Raw genomic sequence first — 14,072 nt, forward strand, 5'->3', positions numbered from 1 at the left:
TCTGCATGGCATACTTGGATGACATTGCAGTGTTCAGCCCTACATGGAAAGAACATGCTGAACACCTAGGTAATGTATTGCAGGCTCTTGAACAGGCCCATCTGACCATAAAGGCAAGCAAATGTCAAATTGGTCAGAGTTCAGTGGTCTACCTTGGGCATGAGTTAGGAGGAGGTGAAATAAGGCCATTGCCTAGCAAAGTGCAAGCTGTACAAATCTGGGCCACCCCTACTACTCAAACCCTAGTGAGAGCCTTCCTAGGTTTCACTGGGTATTATAGGAACCTCATAGAGAACTATGGGACCATAGCATCTCCCTTGAATGTCATCTCCTCTGCCAAATTTCCTAAAAAGGTCAGGTGGAATGAGGAGTGCAATCAAGCCTTTGAAGGTCTAAAGAAAGCCCTTTGTCAAGCTCCAGTCCTAAGAGCTCCTGACTATCACCAACCCTTCATTGTACAAACTGATGCTTCTAATGTAGGTATAGGTGCAGTCCTTAGTCAACTGGATGAGAAAGGTAGGAAGCACCCCATTTGCTTCATCAGTAGGAAACTGAAGGAACCAGAAACAAGGCGGGCAACCATAGAGCGTGAACGTTTTGCCATTGTGTGGAGTTTGAAGACGTTTAGACCATACTTGTACTTTTGTGATTCAAACTGACCACCAACCCTTGAGATGGTTAATGCAAATGAAAGGGGAAAACCCAAAACTGCTACAATGGTCAATCTGCCTGCAAGGGTTTGATTTTACCATTGTGCACAGAGCAGGATGTCACCACTACAATGCTGATGGTCTCTCTAGGATGTTTATAACCGATTAGAGGTAGAGATTCATCCAGGAGTGGATTAAATCCTCCTGTCCCTTAGTCTGGGGGGTGGGGGCGGGTGTTAGGGAGAATTCTCATAAATTGCTGATTTCCCTTACCTAAAGAGTCCCCAAGCAGCTTTGCTGGATTTCTAGGATTTATGTTTCACTGGTAAGAGTGTGAACCTTTTTTCCACTCTTACATGTGTTTTGCTGTGTGTATTTTCACTGTTTGTGTGATCTTGGGAACTGGAGCCTCACCTACCCCAGCTGCACCACTTATTGTGTGTGTTACACAGCACCTTCAGTGCAGTGACACAGGGTTGTCTTTGAGACTTCCCACTGACTCAATTTTTCTGGGGCTGAATACTGTCCCCCAGAAACAGGTAAAGTTGCCATTAACTTTATATAGTCACTTTAAACCACAGACCCAGTACACCCCATCTTACATGGAGTATTGGAAAGGGTTAACTCTTATCCTTTTTTGTCTGTACCTCTTGGAGCCTTGTTTCGCTCCCTTAACATTAAGACTTGGCTGTTGGCAGTGGTATCTACCCTATCTTTTCTACCATGATTATTTTATATAAACGTGATAATGTTTTAGGCTATTATATTAGCCTCGAACATAAACCCGTTTGACCAAATACATTTTATTTTGGTTCCGGCTGAGTTTATTCGCCATTTCTTTTTGCTAAAGTCTATCTCGTGTTTTACTCTGCGTGCCAAACTGGGGATGACTCCTTTGTTTGCTGTCTTTTCGCGGGCTTCTGCACAAAAGCCCTCCTTAAGGCGCCTGAAAGTCTACGTAGGCAGGATGTGAGGGAGGGATCTTCGGACCCCTGCCATGGGTTCCCTTGGTAACCCAAGTCACACTCTTGTCTGATTGGCTAAGGGGAATGGCCTTGCCAGGCCAGCCACCCTGCTGTGTGATTGACAGCCAGGCTGTATGAATGGGGGAAAACTGCATAAAAAGCAGGTCTCTGGGACTGGAAGGGCAGAGTCGCCACTGGAACGAAAGAACCAACGAGGAACTGGAAGAAGAGGACCCCTACCACGACTCAACCACCCAGTGAAGCCCTGCTGCAGGTCCGAATCTCTGAATCCGATGACAGAGAAGATCCTCCAGGAAATGTCTTCTCTTCAGCTGGTGGGACCAACCAGTTCACCCAAACTTCAAGCCAGGACCCCTCCTTTGGTTGAATTTGCTGTACAGAACTACAGTGGGCTGTATAGCCAGGAAGGTCGGACCCTGCTTTGGTTTTAAGGAGCGTACCGTTTATTCGTTGTTTTGCTCTGCTGCTGGCTTCTTCCCTGGGTGGCGCAGGACCCTCCAGTCTTCCTACTTCTGATCAGCCCAACAGTCACTTCAGGAACCGTGAGCCTGCAGGAACCGCCAGGAACGTCCGCCTCAGCTACAATTCCCTCTCCGTTTTAAGGTACTGTGCAAATCCAGTTGTCCGATTCGTTCAACCGCTGTGAAAGTGTATGAAATCTTTCTTCAATCCGAGAGCTTGTCTTTCTCTTCTCTTTGAACTAAAATTTCTACCAAACAACCTCGTCTGGAATCTGTGCCACGAACTTTACTGCGAACTACCCTGAACTGTGTGATATTGAGCAAAAGACTTTTGACCCATCGACTTTGGCTCTAAGCCTTTTCTAACTGATCTCCTCACTGTAGTCTCTCTTGTTTGAATTGCTTAGAGTACTTACCTGTTGGTGTTGCCTAATTTCTAATAACTTTGTCTTTCCCTCCCTTTTAAATTGCTCGAGTGCCATTTTGCTCCCACTTCATTTTGCGAGCTTAACTTGTCTGGAATTTAAAGGAATTGGTGTGGTGTATTTATGATTGTAATTTTTACCTTGCTTATAATAGTGAAATGTTATACAACTGTGGAGTAAATAAATATATATTCTTTTACTTAGAAACCTTGAGTGAGTGTTTGCCTGAATCATAGTTTTTGCTGTCCTTTGTGTAACTATTTGTACTGCTCACTTATTCTTGAGATATGTGTGCCTGCTCCGCTACTTCTACCACTATAACTGTGTAGTACAGGCTTGTACCAAAGGTGAAATTGTATTCTTAATTGTGTGTAGTGTTCCCCAAGGGTACTGCATATAATTCTGCCTAACACCTAGGAGGGATAGTAGCCTCTTTACTGCTACAGATATTGAAGCCTATTGATTCTTTCATGACAACAGAGGGGGTTGAGGCTCTATGAATAATCTTCTGAAATTGTAGGGTTCCCCAATTTGTTTCAATTGAGTCACATCTCACTCCTGACACCACATATAAAGAAGGCATGGTATCAACAGTAAGACAGACACACGTGACCACAGTTCAAGGGTGTTTATTGAACATTTACAAGGGTGTGCTAAACAAGCAAGCTTTGACCATCAAATAATAATAAGCAGTCCTAGTGGAGTCTTGTCAAAATAAAAGGGACTATACTAAAAGAAAATATTGCCAATCCTTACCGCTAATTTACAAATTATGTGGGGGTAGTGTTCATAAAAAATAAAGAAATGTTCATGAATAGATACGTCAGGATATTGGGACATAGGCCACCCTTCCCCACGTTTTCAGTGCAGGGCAAGGCGGTTCACTCGAGCCAAGTACACACTCTGGCTTCTATGGCATGAGGATACAGTTCCATTACCAACTGCAGGACCTTTTGTGTACAAGTCTCTTTACTTCTAAAAAGTCTCTTGATTCAGAGGACCTGATGTACAGAATCAAAATACAATGTTTTTTTCTTCTTACAAGTATACAATTTGGGTGATTCACCCTGAATCCCCCTCAGCCGGGCTCAGATCCCTTTTCTGTCATGATCGTTATTGTGGATCCCCTCTTCTGGGCTCAGATCACCTTTTTACAACCTTCAGAGAATATTCTTTCTCAGGTGACTCACGGTTCACCCCGGATCCCCCTCAGCCAGGCTCAGATCCTTCCTCTTATTCCATTAGTCTCCCTCAGCCAGGCTCGGACCAATTGCAGTTCACGTTAAACTATAGACTTTCGAATGTGCAGAGGGTTTAGCATGACCTGCTGCAGGACCACTTCGATTTCAAGATTCGCTTTTCAATACTTGGCATCAGTTGGATACCTAACAGAGACTTTCCAATGAGCACCCACGTGGCGCCGGACCACTCTATCTACAGTATCTTTCTTGGCATCCTAAAGTTCAATCACTTCCTTGGTTTCCAATTATATTTGCGTCGCTCATCAAAGACGTCTCACATACTATCCTCTTTGGATTCCTTCATACAATGTTGCTGCTTGTAACGTTGGTTGAAATCCAAGCTGCTTTAGTATCAGCCTCTCTGACTCATCGTCTGTGCTGTCTTTACTGATGCTGCTTTTTTTTAGGAGCCAAGGACAGTACCACAGCGGCAATCACTCCTCCCTGACTTTGTTATCGACGCGGGAGAGCACGGGTACCTCCGATGCACACTGTAGGTTTGTTCAGCTTCAGTTCTCGGTCTTAGGTTTCTTACTTCCCAAGGTTCACGAAAGAAATGGTCTGAAAAGGTTAAAGGCACTTCCCTCCTTGCAACCCACTCTGGTCTCGCCGTCTTTCTCCTCGTATTAAACTGCCATCTTGGAACTGTTGTTTCCTCATGTGCTTTGCCTTGCTCAGAGTGTGCTTTCGTACTCTGCCTTTTATCTGCGTGGGGAAGTGTGATAGAAGTCAGGTGTGTGTAATGATCAGTAATTGCCTGCCCTTGCCTGACCATTGTATTGGGACATGTCAGGTATACGGCTCTTGTGTTAGTCCGTTATCTCTCACGGTGAACTGTCAGTGAGAAGTGTTTGTGTCGGGAAAGCGGTGGGTTGAGTTCCTAGGTATCCTACCTGGTAGGATGGGGAAAAGGTGTTACAGGGAAGGGGATACCACGTCTCACCATCCAGTGTCCCACTTCCACTCCCCAAAGACCCCTCATTAAGGTGATCCTCCCGCACTGGTCCACCCCAGGAACAGGATCCAAAAGCGGCAAGTTGCTTCTCCCGTGTGGGGGAAGTCTGTTAGGGAGAATTCTCTGTTTAAGCTGAATTTCCTAACCTAGGGAAGTCCCCCAGCAGCTTTGCTGGATTTCTGGAGTTTGTTTTTTTCCATCCTGCCAAGAGTGAGACTCTTTTCTCCCACTCTTGGACATGAATGTGGTTAATTCCTTTGAATGTCAATGTGTTCTATGGGCTATGGGGTCTTTTACTCCATAGGGTCTCATGTGTTTTAGTATGTGTGTTACACCGCACCCTCCATGCCGTAACACTGGGGTGTCCTAGAGGATCCCCACCATAGACTCCATACCCTGGGACTGACTACTGTCTCCCAGGGCATGTAAAGTCACCATTGGCTTTACTAGACCTAAATTTACTAATAGAACTAGTACAAACCATCCTATTGTGGACGTACTGGTAGGGGTAATTCGATTACCCCTGGGTCTGTTGTTCGAGGGGGCACTGTCCCATCCCCCCTTGTCGAGTTTTGGCTGGTGGCAATGGAAACTACTTTTTATATTCGACCCCGAATATATTCCTATGGGAAGAATCCCATTGTTGGAGGCTAATACTTTTTCACGTTAGTCTCTAACATACCGACGGTTTATTTGTCTTAAATAAATCTACCGGTTGGTATTTTTTGCCAGAACTCGGTTTTTAAAATGGCGCATGTGTTCGCCTCTGTAACTCCGAGCCAAAGGTTGAGCCCTTTGTTCCACTTTTGGCGGGCTTCTGCACAGAAGCCCTCCAAAGTGGTGCCATTCTGTCTGGGTACCACAGGGGGTGTGGGAGGGGGTTTAGGCACCCTGGACTGAGTTGCCTTGCCAACTCAAGTCGCACTCTGGTGTGATTGGCCCAAGTGGTGAGCCACCCCGCTCACCACTTAGCGTGTTTTGATTGACAGCTAGGCTGAATGAATGGGGGTTTTCTGCATAAAAGCAGGGCTTTTGGGACTGGATCTTCAGAAGTTGCCACAGGACCTAAGAATCCGACAAGGGTAAAGCTGAGCCGACCTGCAACGACGACACCTCCGGTGGAGCCCTGCTGAACCGACTCACCACTTCCCAACGACAGAGGAGATCTCCCGGCCGGAGAGTCTTCTTCCCCTGACTGGTAGGAACAACCAGTCCCCTTTGCTTTTTCTTCGCTTCCAGGGCGTAGTGGTCGAATTGCCCGTGCTGAGCACCCCGGCAACCGGATAGCCACTAGCCTGTACCACGACCAAAAGGTGGTGCCTTGTGACGGAGCACTCTGCGGCTGGTCTCTTCCCTGGTGGTGCAACGATCTTCAACTTTCCTTCGACGACGAGACCATCTCATCTCTTGGCAAATCCCCGACTTGCATCCCCCACCAGGAACAACTGCCCCCGCTGGAGCTGGCTCTTCACTTACAAGGTACTGTGTCCGCCTGGCTTCCCTTGTGACGGTTAGCGTGAGGTGTCTTAAATCCTTACCTTTCCAGTCGGTCGCCTCCAGACCTTCTTAACTTTCTGTTCTAAACTGGTCCAACCTTTCTGTGACAATTTGCTACAGAGACTCGAAGTGCATTTCCACTGTGATACTTTTTGGGACATATCGACTTGTCTCTCTCCGAGTGGGCCTGGCCTCTGAACTTTGTGATCCACAGTAGACCCTGCCTTACTTGCCTTGCATTTGCTACGTAAAAGTGTTGGTACCGAGTTGGTTTCATACCCTGCCTTTTCTCACCCGTTCTAACGAATATTAGAGAGCCATCTAGGTTAAAGCATTCACCTCTGTCTGCAAATAAGTGGTGCCGTTGAACCTAGACTTGTCGAAATATTGTTAGGGGATTGATATACTTATAGTAATTGTGATTGAAGTTGTTTGCCGTATTAGTGCCAGTGTGTTTTTCGTAGGTGTGTTTTTAAAATAAATAATTATATATCTTTACACCAAAGCTCTGTTCCGTGTCTGCTTGTTCTACTGTGTAAATTGCCCTATCTTGTATACTCCACATACTGCCTAACTCTTCTTGAGGGAAGTCTGACTGCTCAGCCACAGCTACCAAGTTAATCTGTGTGGTACAGACTGCTACCAAGTGGGTTTACTGCCAAACACCTGTAGGCCTAAATCTTTTGCAGTGGTCCCAGAGGGAACTGCACAGGTTTCCGCTTAACACTGGTGGCAGCGGTGGGATTGGTATCGAGTATACAGTTTAGAGTTCTTTTCAACACTTTAGGATAACTAACCACAGAGTTTAGCACTAAAAAGCAACTTTCAAAAACATGTCTACTATGAAAGTTTACAGTCAAGAGTCCTTGTCAGGTAAAAATACTGAGAGTTTGAGAGCGCTCTGTAGACAAAGTAATCTTTCTGTAAGAGGCAAGAAAGTAGAACTGATAGCGAGACTGCTGGAAAACCAAAGTCTGGGTACTGGTTCAGAGGAACCAACTTCTCCAGCGAATGTAGAAAACAGTGATGGTATTGATCTAAATCAAAGTCTTGATAATGAGTCAGAAGAGGAAAGTGAACCTAATGAAGTTAGCCACTCTGAGCCTCTGTCTGCCTTACCTACTGTACCTACGGGGCCCATACCAGGTCCCAAATGTAACCCTGCTTATTTTGAACTTGAGAAAATGAAGCTCGAATTAGAGTACAAACGTTTTTTAGCCCAATCTGAAAGAAACCAAGAGCTAGAGTTCAGAAGAATGAATGCCCAGGCTGAGCAGAAGCAAGCTGAGTTAAGACTCAGAGAAATAGAACTTAATCATGAGTTAGAGATGAAAAAGTTGTCTGTGGAAAATGCTTCTCTCTCCTCTGGTTCCTCTAGAAGTTCCAGTCCCAAAAGACCCTGGATGCCTAAGGAATTAGTGGGTATGTAGGAACCTAGATTGGATGTGTTGGATTGGTTGAAAATGTTTGAATATAATCATGGGCTCCAGGACATCACCGGGAATGAGTTACTTCCCTGGTTGTTCTCTCGGTTTCCCCCTGTTGCGACTGGTGTGGTAATGGAGTTGGGGGAGGTGGATAAGAAGGATTACGAAAGTGTGAAACTAGCTTTGATAGCTAGATTCGGGAAGACCCCTTCCCAGTATCCTAAGAGGTTTAGAACCCTCAAAAAGCATGATGGTACCCCTTGGGCTACCTGGGTGAGTGAAGGGTTGAAAAACTTAGAGGGATGGATTAAGGGTTACAAGGTGAACACTTATGAGGGTATGAAGAATCTTTTTATGTTGGAGTCTATTTATGATGCCTGTTCTCCTGAGCTCAGACAGCACTTGGCTGATTCGAAGGAATTGGATTCCAGGAAGCTAGCTAAGGCTGCTGACTTGTGGGTTGCCAACAGGGCTCCTCATAAGGATTCTGGGGCAACTCATAAGAAGGATGAGGGAAAACAGCCTAAAAAAGACTCAAAAGAGAATTCTAATAACTCAAATTCCAAAGAGGGCCCCAAACAAAACCATAAGGGTAAGCCACAAGGGAAACCACAGCAGAATAGTGTACCTTCTGGTGCCAAACCAGAGGGAGGCCAGAACAAGCCACCATTCCAGAAAGCATTCGGTAAATGCTTTGTTTGTGGCTCGACTGACCATGTGAAAGGAGATCCCAGATGCAAGGGTAAACCTTCAGGGTCCAGTTTGTCTCCTTAGCCTTCGCTCCAGAGGAGGAAGTCCAAATGGCAAGTGGAAACTTTCTACTGCTGGCTGATGAACCCATTGGAGTCTCAGCCAGTGTTTCTTTAGTGTCTCTGGGTTTGTGGGAACAACAGAATTTAGATGTCTATAATTCTATCCCAGATAAGACTAAAGAGTATTATAAGGACAGTGTCCAGGTGAATGGGCAGGAAACTCCTGCCATTAGGGACACTGGGGCCAGCATAACTGTGGTGGATAAATCTTTTTTTCAGGCTGAGGATGTTGCTAAGGCACCCAAACGCCTCACCAAGTTAGCTGGAAGGCCTGTGCAGATGCTTCCCCAATTACCGGTTCTCATCCAGTGTAACGACATGACTGTGAAAATACCTGTCAGCATACAGAGTGAGGTACTAGGACGAGTTCTGTTGGGTAACGATTTAAAAACTCTCGGAGTTGTGTCTCATACCCCCAGACCTCCTAGTAAACGGTTACAGGAGCTAACCAGACCTGCAAGGGAGAGAACCATGAGAGGTACTCCCCAGGAGATGATGAAGAAAGATATCACTCCTGCTCCACTGGAATTGTCAGCTGCTGTCTCAAAGAAATCAGAAGCGAAAGGGAAACCTAAAACCTCTATACCGAAACCAGCAGCCTGCATTTCAGTGCAGCCAACAAGGACTTCCCCTCGGTTGTCCAAAGTTACACCCGTAACTCCCCCTCCAGCTGAGGCTGAGAGGGTGGTACAACCCTGTGTGGTAGAATTAGACTCTGAGGAAGAGCTAATAGAAGGCCAGGAACTCATTGGAGATCTGGATGCTGTTGACCATCCTGAGCTGCAGTCTTTACTGGCAGAAGGTGGACCCAACAGGGCGGACTTCAGTAAGGGACAGAGAGAATGTCCAACTCTGGAAGGCCTTCGCCACCAGGCAGAAGCTCAGGCTGAAGGGCAAGAGCCTGGGAAATATAGGTTGCACTGGGAAGATGGCCTCTTCTACAGTGTACCGACCGAGTCTGCACCTGGAGACTACAAACGACTTGTAGTACCCCAAGAGAACAGACCACAGTTCTTGCAGTTAGCCCACGAGATTCCTTTGGCTGGTCACTTGAGTTTCAAGAAGACCAAGGGAAGGCTCTCTCTCTACTTCTATTGGCCGAAGATGGGGGCCGAAGTAGAAAAACACTGCAGGAGCTGCCACACCTGCCAGACCTCTGGTAAGGTTGGCTCCAAGAATGTGGCACCTTTAGTGCCTCTCCCAGTTGTGGGAGTCCCATTTGAGAGAGTAGGGATTGACATTGTTGGTCCCCTTGATCCTCCAACCTCCTCAGGCAACAGGTTTATACTTGTTGTAATAGACCATGCTACTAGGTATCCTGAGGCAATTCCTATGAGGACTGCTACAGCTCTGGCTGTGGCTAAGGCCCTCCTTGGTATTTTTACCAGGGTCAGGTTTCCTAAGGAAGTAATCTCTGACAGGGGGTCAAACTTTATGTCCTACTACATGAAAGCCATGTGGAAAACCTGTGGAGTTACTTACAAGTTCTCAACAACTTATCACCCACAAACCAATGGGTTGGTAGAAAGGTTCAACCGAACCATGAAGAGTATGATAGGTGCTTTAGAAGAACCCCTTAAACGAAAGTGGGACCTTCTACTGCCATGCCTTCTCTTTGCTTATAGAGAAGTCCCTCAGGAGGGAATAGGTTATTCTCCCTTTGAGCTCCTCTATGGTCATCCCGTCAGAGGTCCATTGGCCCTGATTAAGGAGGGGTTGGAGAGTGCTCCTTCCCCCAAGCCAGTCAGAGTGACTGACTACGTGATAGGTCTCCGGAGGAGAATGTCGCACATGATGACAGAAGCAAGTGATAACTTGAAAGCTGGACAAGCATTGGTCAAGCACTGGCATGATCAAAAGGCTAACATGGTTGAGTTCGCTCAAGACCAGCTAGTTCTTGTTATGATCCCAACAAGGCAGAGGGCCTTGCAAGACAAATGGATGGGACCCTTAAGAGTTGTGGGTAAACTCAGAGAGGTCAACTATCTGGTGGACTTGGGCAATCCCAAGGAGGCTCCGACAGTCTTCCACACCAACCGACTCAAAGCGTATGTCTCGAGACCTGATGTAGGAGCGTTGCTTATAGCATCATCAGAGGAAGAAGAAGAGAGTGAAGCTCTTCCTGATCTCCTCAGAGGCTTACCTTTAGACGAAAAAATTGAAGGAGTGAATCTCTCTTCAAATCTGACACCTGAGCAACAAGAAGAGTGCAAATCTATGTTGAATCAGTTTTCCTCTCTGTTCTCACTTTCGTCAGGCTTGACCCCTTGGGGCCAGCATGACATACTCACTGGTGACTGTCTGCCAGTCAAAAGCAGAGGATACTGAATGTTAGAAAACGTACAAACCCACATCAAAGGGGAGGTCAGCAAGATGCTTGATCTCGGGGTAATAGAGCCCTCTACTAGTCCATGGTCTAGCCCAGTTGTGTTAGTATCAAAGGCAGGATCTAAAGAACTTAGATTCTGCGTGGATTATAGAGCGCTTAATGCAGTCACCAAGACTGATGCCCACCCTTTGCCAAGAACAGATGAGTTGGTGGATAAACTTGGTTCCGCCATGTTCCTCAGCACATTTGACTTGACGTCAGGCTATTGGCAAATAGTCCTGACGGACCATGCCAAGGAGAAAACTGCATTTTCTACCCCCGTTGGCTTATACCAGTTTAAGGTAATGCCTTTTGGATTGAAAAATGCACCTGCTACATTTCAACGGATTTTAAACCATGTTCTGAATGGGATGGAGGACTTCTGCATGGCATACTTGGATGACATAGCAGTGTTCAGCAATTCCTGGAAAGAGCATGTAACCCACCTAAGAGATGTTTTGCAGGCTCTTGGACGAGCCAATCTGACCATAAAGGCGAGTAAATGCCAAATTGGACAGAGTAAGGTAGTCTATCTTGGACATGAGGTAGGAGGTGGAGAAATAAGGCCTTTGCTCAGTAAGATTGAAGCTGTGCAAAATTGGACAACACCTACTACTCAGACCCAGGTGAGAGCCTTCTTAGATCTCACTGGGTATTACAGGAATTTCATTGAGAACTATGGGACCATAGCTTCTCCTCTGAATGTCATCTCCTCTCCCAAATTTCCTAAAAAGGGTAGATGGAACGAGGAGTGCAGTCAGGCTTTTGAAAACCTGAAAAAGGCTCTTTGCCAAGCCCCAGTACTCAGAGCTCCTGATTACCACCAAACTTTCATTGTGCAGACAGATGCTTCAAATGTAGGAATAGGTGCAGTACTCAGTCAACTGGATGGGAAAGGTAGGGAGCACCCCGTTTGCTTCATCAGCCGCAAGCTGAAGGATCCTGAAACAAGGTGGGCAACAATCGAAAGAGAGTGCTTTGCTATCGTGTGGGCTCTGAAGAAGTTTAGGCCATACTTGTATGGTTCTACTTTTGTCATTCAGACTGACCACCAACCCTTGAGATGGTTAATGCAAATGAAAGGGGAAAACCCAAAACTACTGAGATGGTCAATCTGCCTGGAAGGGTTTGATTTCACCATTGAGCACAGGTCAGGGTGTCACCACCAAAACGCTCTCTAGGATGTATATCATCGACTAGAGGTAAGAGATTCATCCAGGTGTGGATTAAATCCTCCTGTCCCTTAGTCTGGGGGGGGGGGGGCGAGTGTTAGGGAGAATTCTCTGTTTAGGCTGAATTTCCTAACCTAGTGAGTCCCCCAGAAGCTTTGCTGGATTTCTGGAGTTTGTTTTTTTCCACCGTGCCAAGAGTGAGACTCTTTTCTCCCACTCTTGGACATGAATGTGGTTAATTCCTTTGAATGTCAATGTGTTCTATGGGCTATGGGGTCTTTTACTCCATAGGGTCTCATGTGTTTTACTATGTGTGTTACACCGCACCCTCTGTGCCGTAACACCTAGAGGATCCCCACCATAGACTCCATACCCTGGGACTGACTACTGTCTCCCAGGGCATGTAAAGTCACCATTGGCTTTACTAGACCTAAATTTACTAACAGAACTAGTACAAACCATCCTATTGTGGACATACTGGTAGGGATAATTCGATTACCCCTGGGTCTGTTGTTCGAGGGGGCACTGTCCCGTCCCCCCTCGTCGAGTTTTGGCTGGTGGCAGTGGAAGCTACTTTTTATATTCGACCCCGAATAAATTCCTATGGGATTCTTCCCATTGTTGGAGGCTAATACTTTTTCACGTTAGTCTCTAACATACCGACGGTTTATTTGTCTTAAATAAATCTAACGGTTGGTATTTTCTGCCAGAACTCGGTTTTTAAAATGGCGTATGTGTTCGCCTTTGTAACTCCGAACCAAAGGTTGAGCCCTTTGTTCCACTTTTGGCGGGCTTCTGCACAGAAGCGCTCCAAAGTGGTGCCATTCTGTCTGGGTACCACAGGGAGTGTGGGAGGGGGTTTAGGCACCCTGGACTGAGTTGCCTGGCCAACTCAAGTCGCACTCTGGTGTGATTGGCCCAAGTGGTGAGCCACCCCGCTCACCACTTGGCGTGTTTTGATTGACAGCTAGGCTGAATGAATGGGGGTTTTCTACATAAAAGAAGGGCTTTTGGGACTGGATCTTCAGAAGTCGCCACAGGACCTATGAATCCGACGAGGGTAAAGCTGAGCCGACCTGCAATGACGACACCTCTGGTGGAGCCCTGCTGAACCGACTCACCACTTCCCAACGACAGAGGAGATCTCCCGGCCGGAGAGTCTTTTTCCCCTGACTGGTGGGAACAACCAGTCCCCTTTGCTTTTTCTTCGATTCCAGGGCGTAGTGGTCGAATTGCCCGTGCTGAGCACCCCGGCAACCGGATAGCCATTAGCCTGTACCGCGACCAAAAGGTGGTGCCTTGTGATGGAGCACTCCGTGGCTGGTCTCTTCCCTGGTGGTGCAACGATCTTCAACTTTCCTTCGACAACGAGACCATCTCATCTCTTGGCAAAGCCCCGACTTGCATCTACCACCAGGAACAACTGCCCCCGCTGGAGCTGGCTCTTCACTTACAAGGTACTGTGTCCGCCTGGCTTCCCTTGTGACGGTTAGCGTGAGGTGTCTTAAATCCTTACCTTTCCATTGGGTCGCCTCCAGACCTTCTTAACTTTCTGTTCTAAACTGGTCCAACCTTTCTGTGACAATTTGCTACAAAGACTCGAAGTGCATTTCCACTGTGATACTTTTTGGGACATATCGCCTTGCCTCTCTCCGAGTGGGCCTGGCCTCTGAACTTTGTGATCCACAGTAGACCCTGCCTTACTTGCCTTGCATTTGCTTCGTAAAAGTGTTGGTACCGAGTTGGTTTCATACCCTGCCTTTTCTCTTTCGTTCTAACGAATATTAGAGTGCCATCTAGGTTAAAGCATTCACCTCTGTCTGCAAATAAGTGGTGCCGTTGAACCTAGACTTGTCGAAATATTGTTAGGGGATTGATATACTTATAGTAATTGTGATTGAAGTTGTTTGCCGTATTAGTGCCAGTGTGTTTTTCGTAGATGTGTTTTTAAAATAAATAATTATATATCTTTACACCAAAGCTCTGTTCCGTGTCTGCTTGTTCTACTGTGTAAATTGCCCTATCTTGTATACTCCACATACTGCCTAACTCTTCTTGAGGGAAGTCTGACTACTCAG

The sequence above is a fragment of the Ambystoma mexicanum genome, chromosome 5p (genome assembly GCF_040938575.1).
Source record: "Ambystoma mexicanum isolate Mex_15411 chromosome 5p, UKY_AmexF1_1, whole genome shotgun sequence".
Lineage (NCBI taxonomy): Eukaryota > Metazoa > Chordata > Amphibia > Caudata > Ambystomatidae > Ambystoma > Ambystoma mexicanum.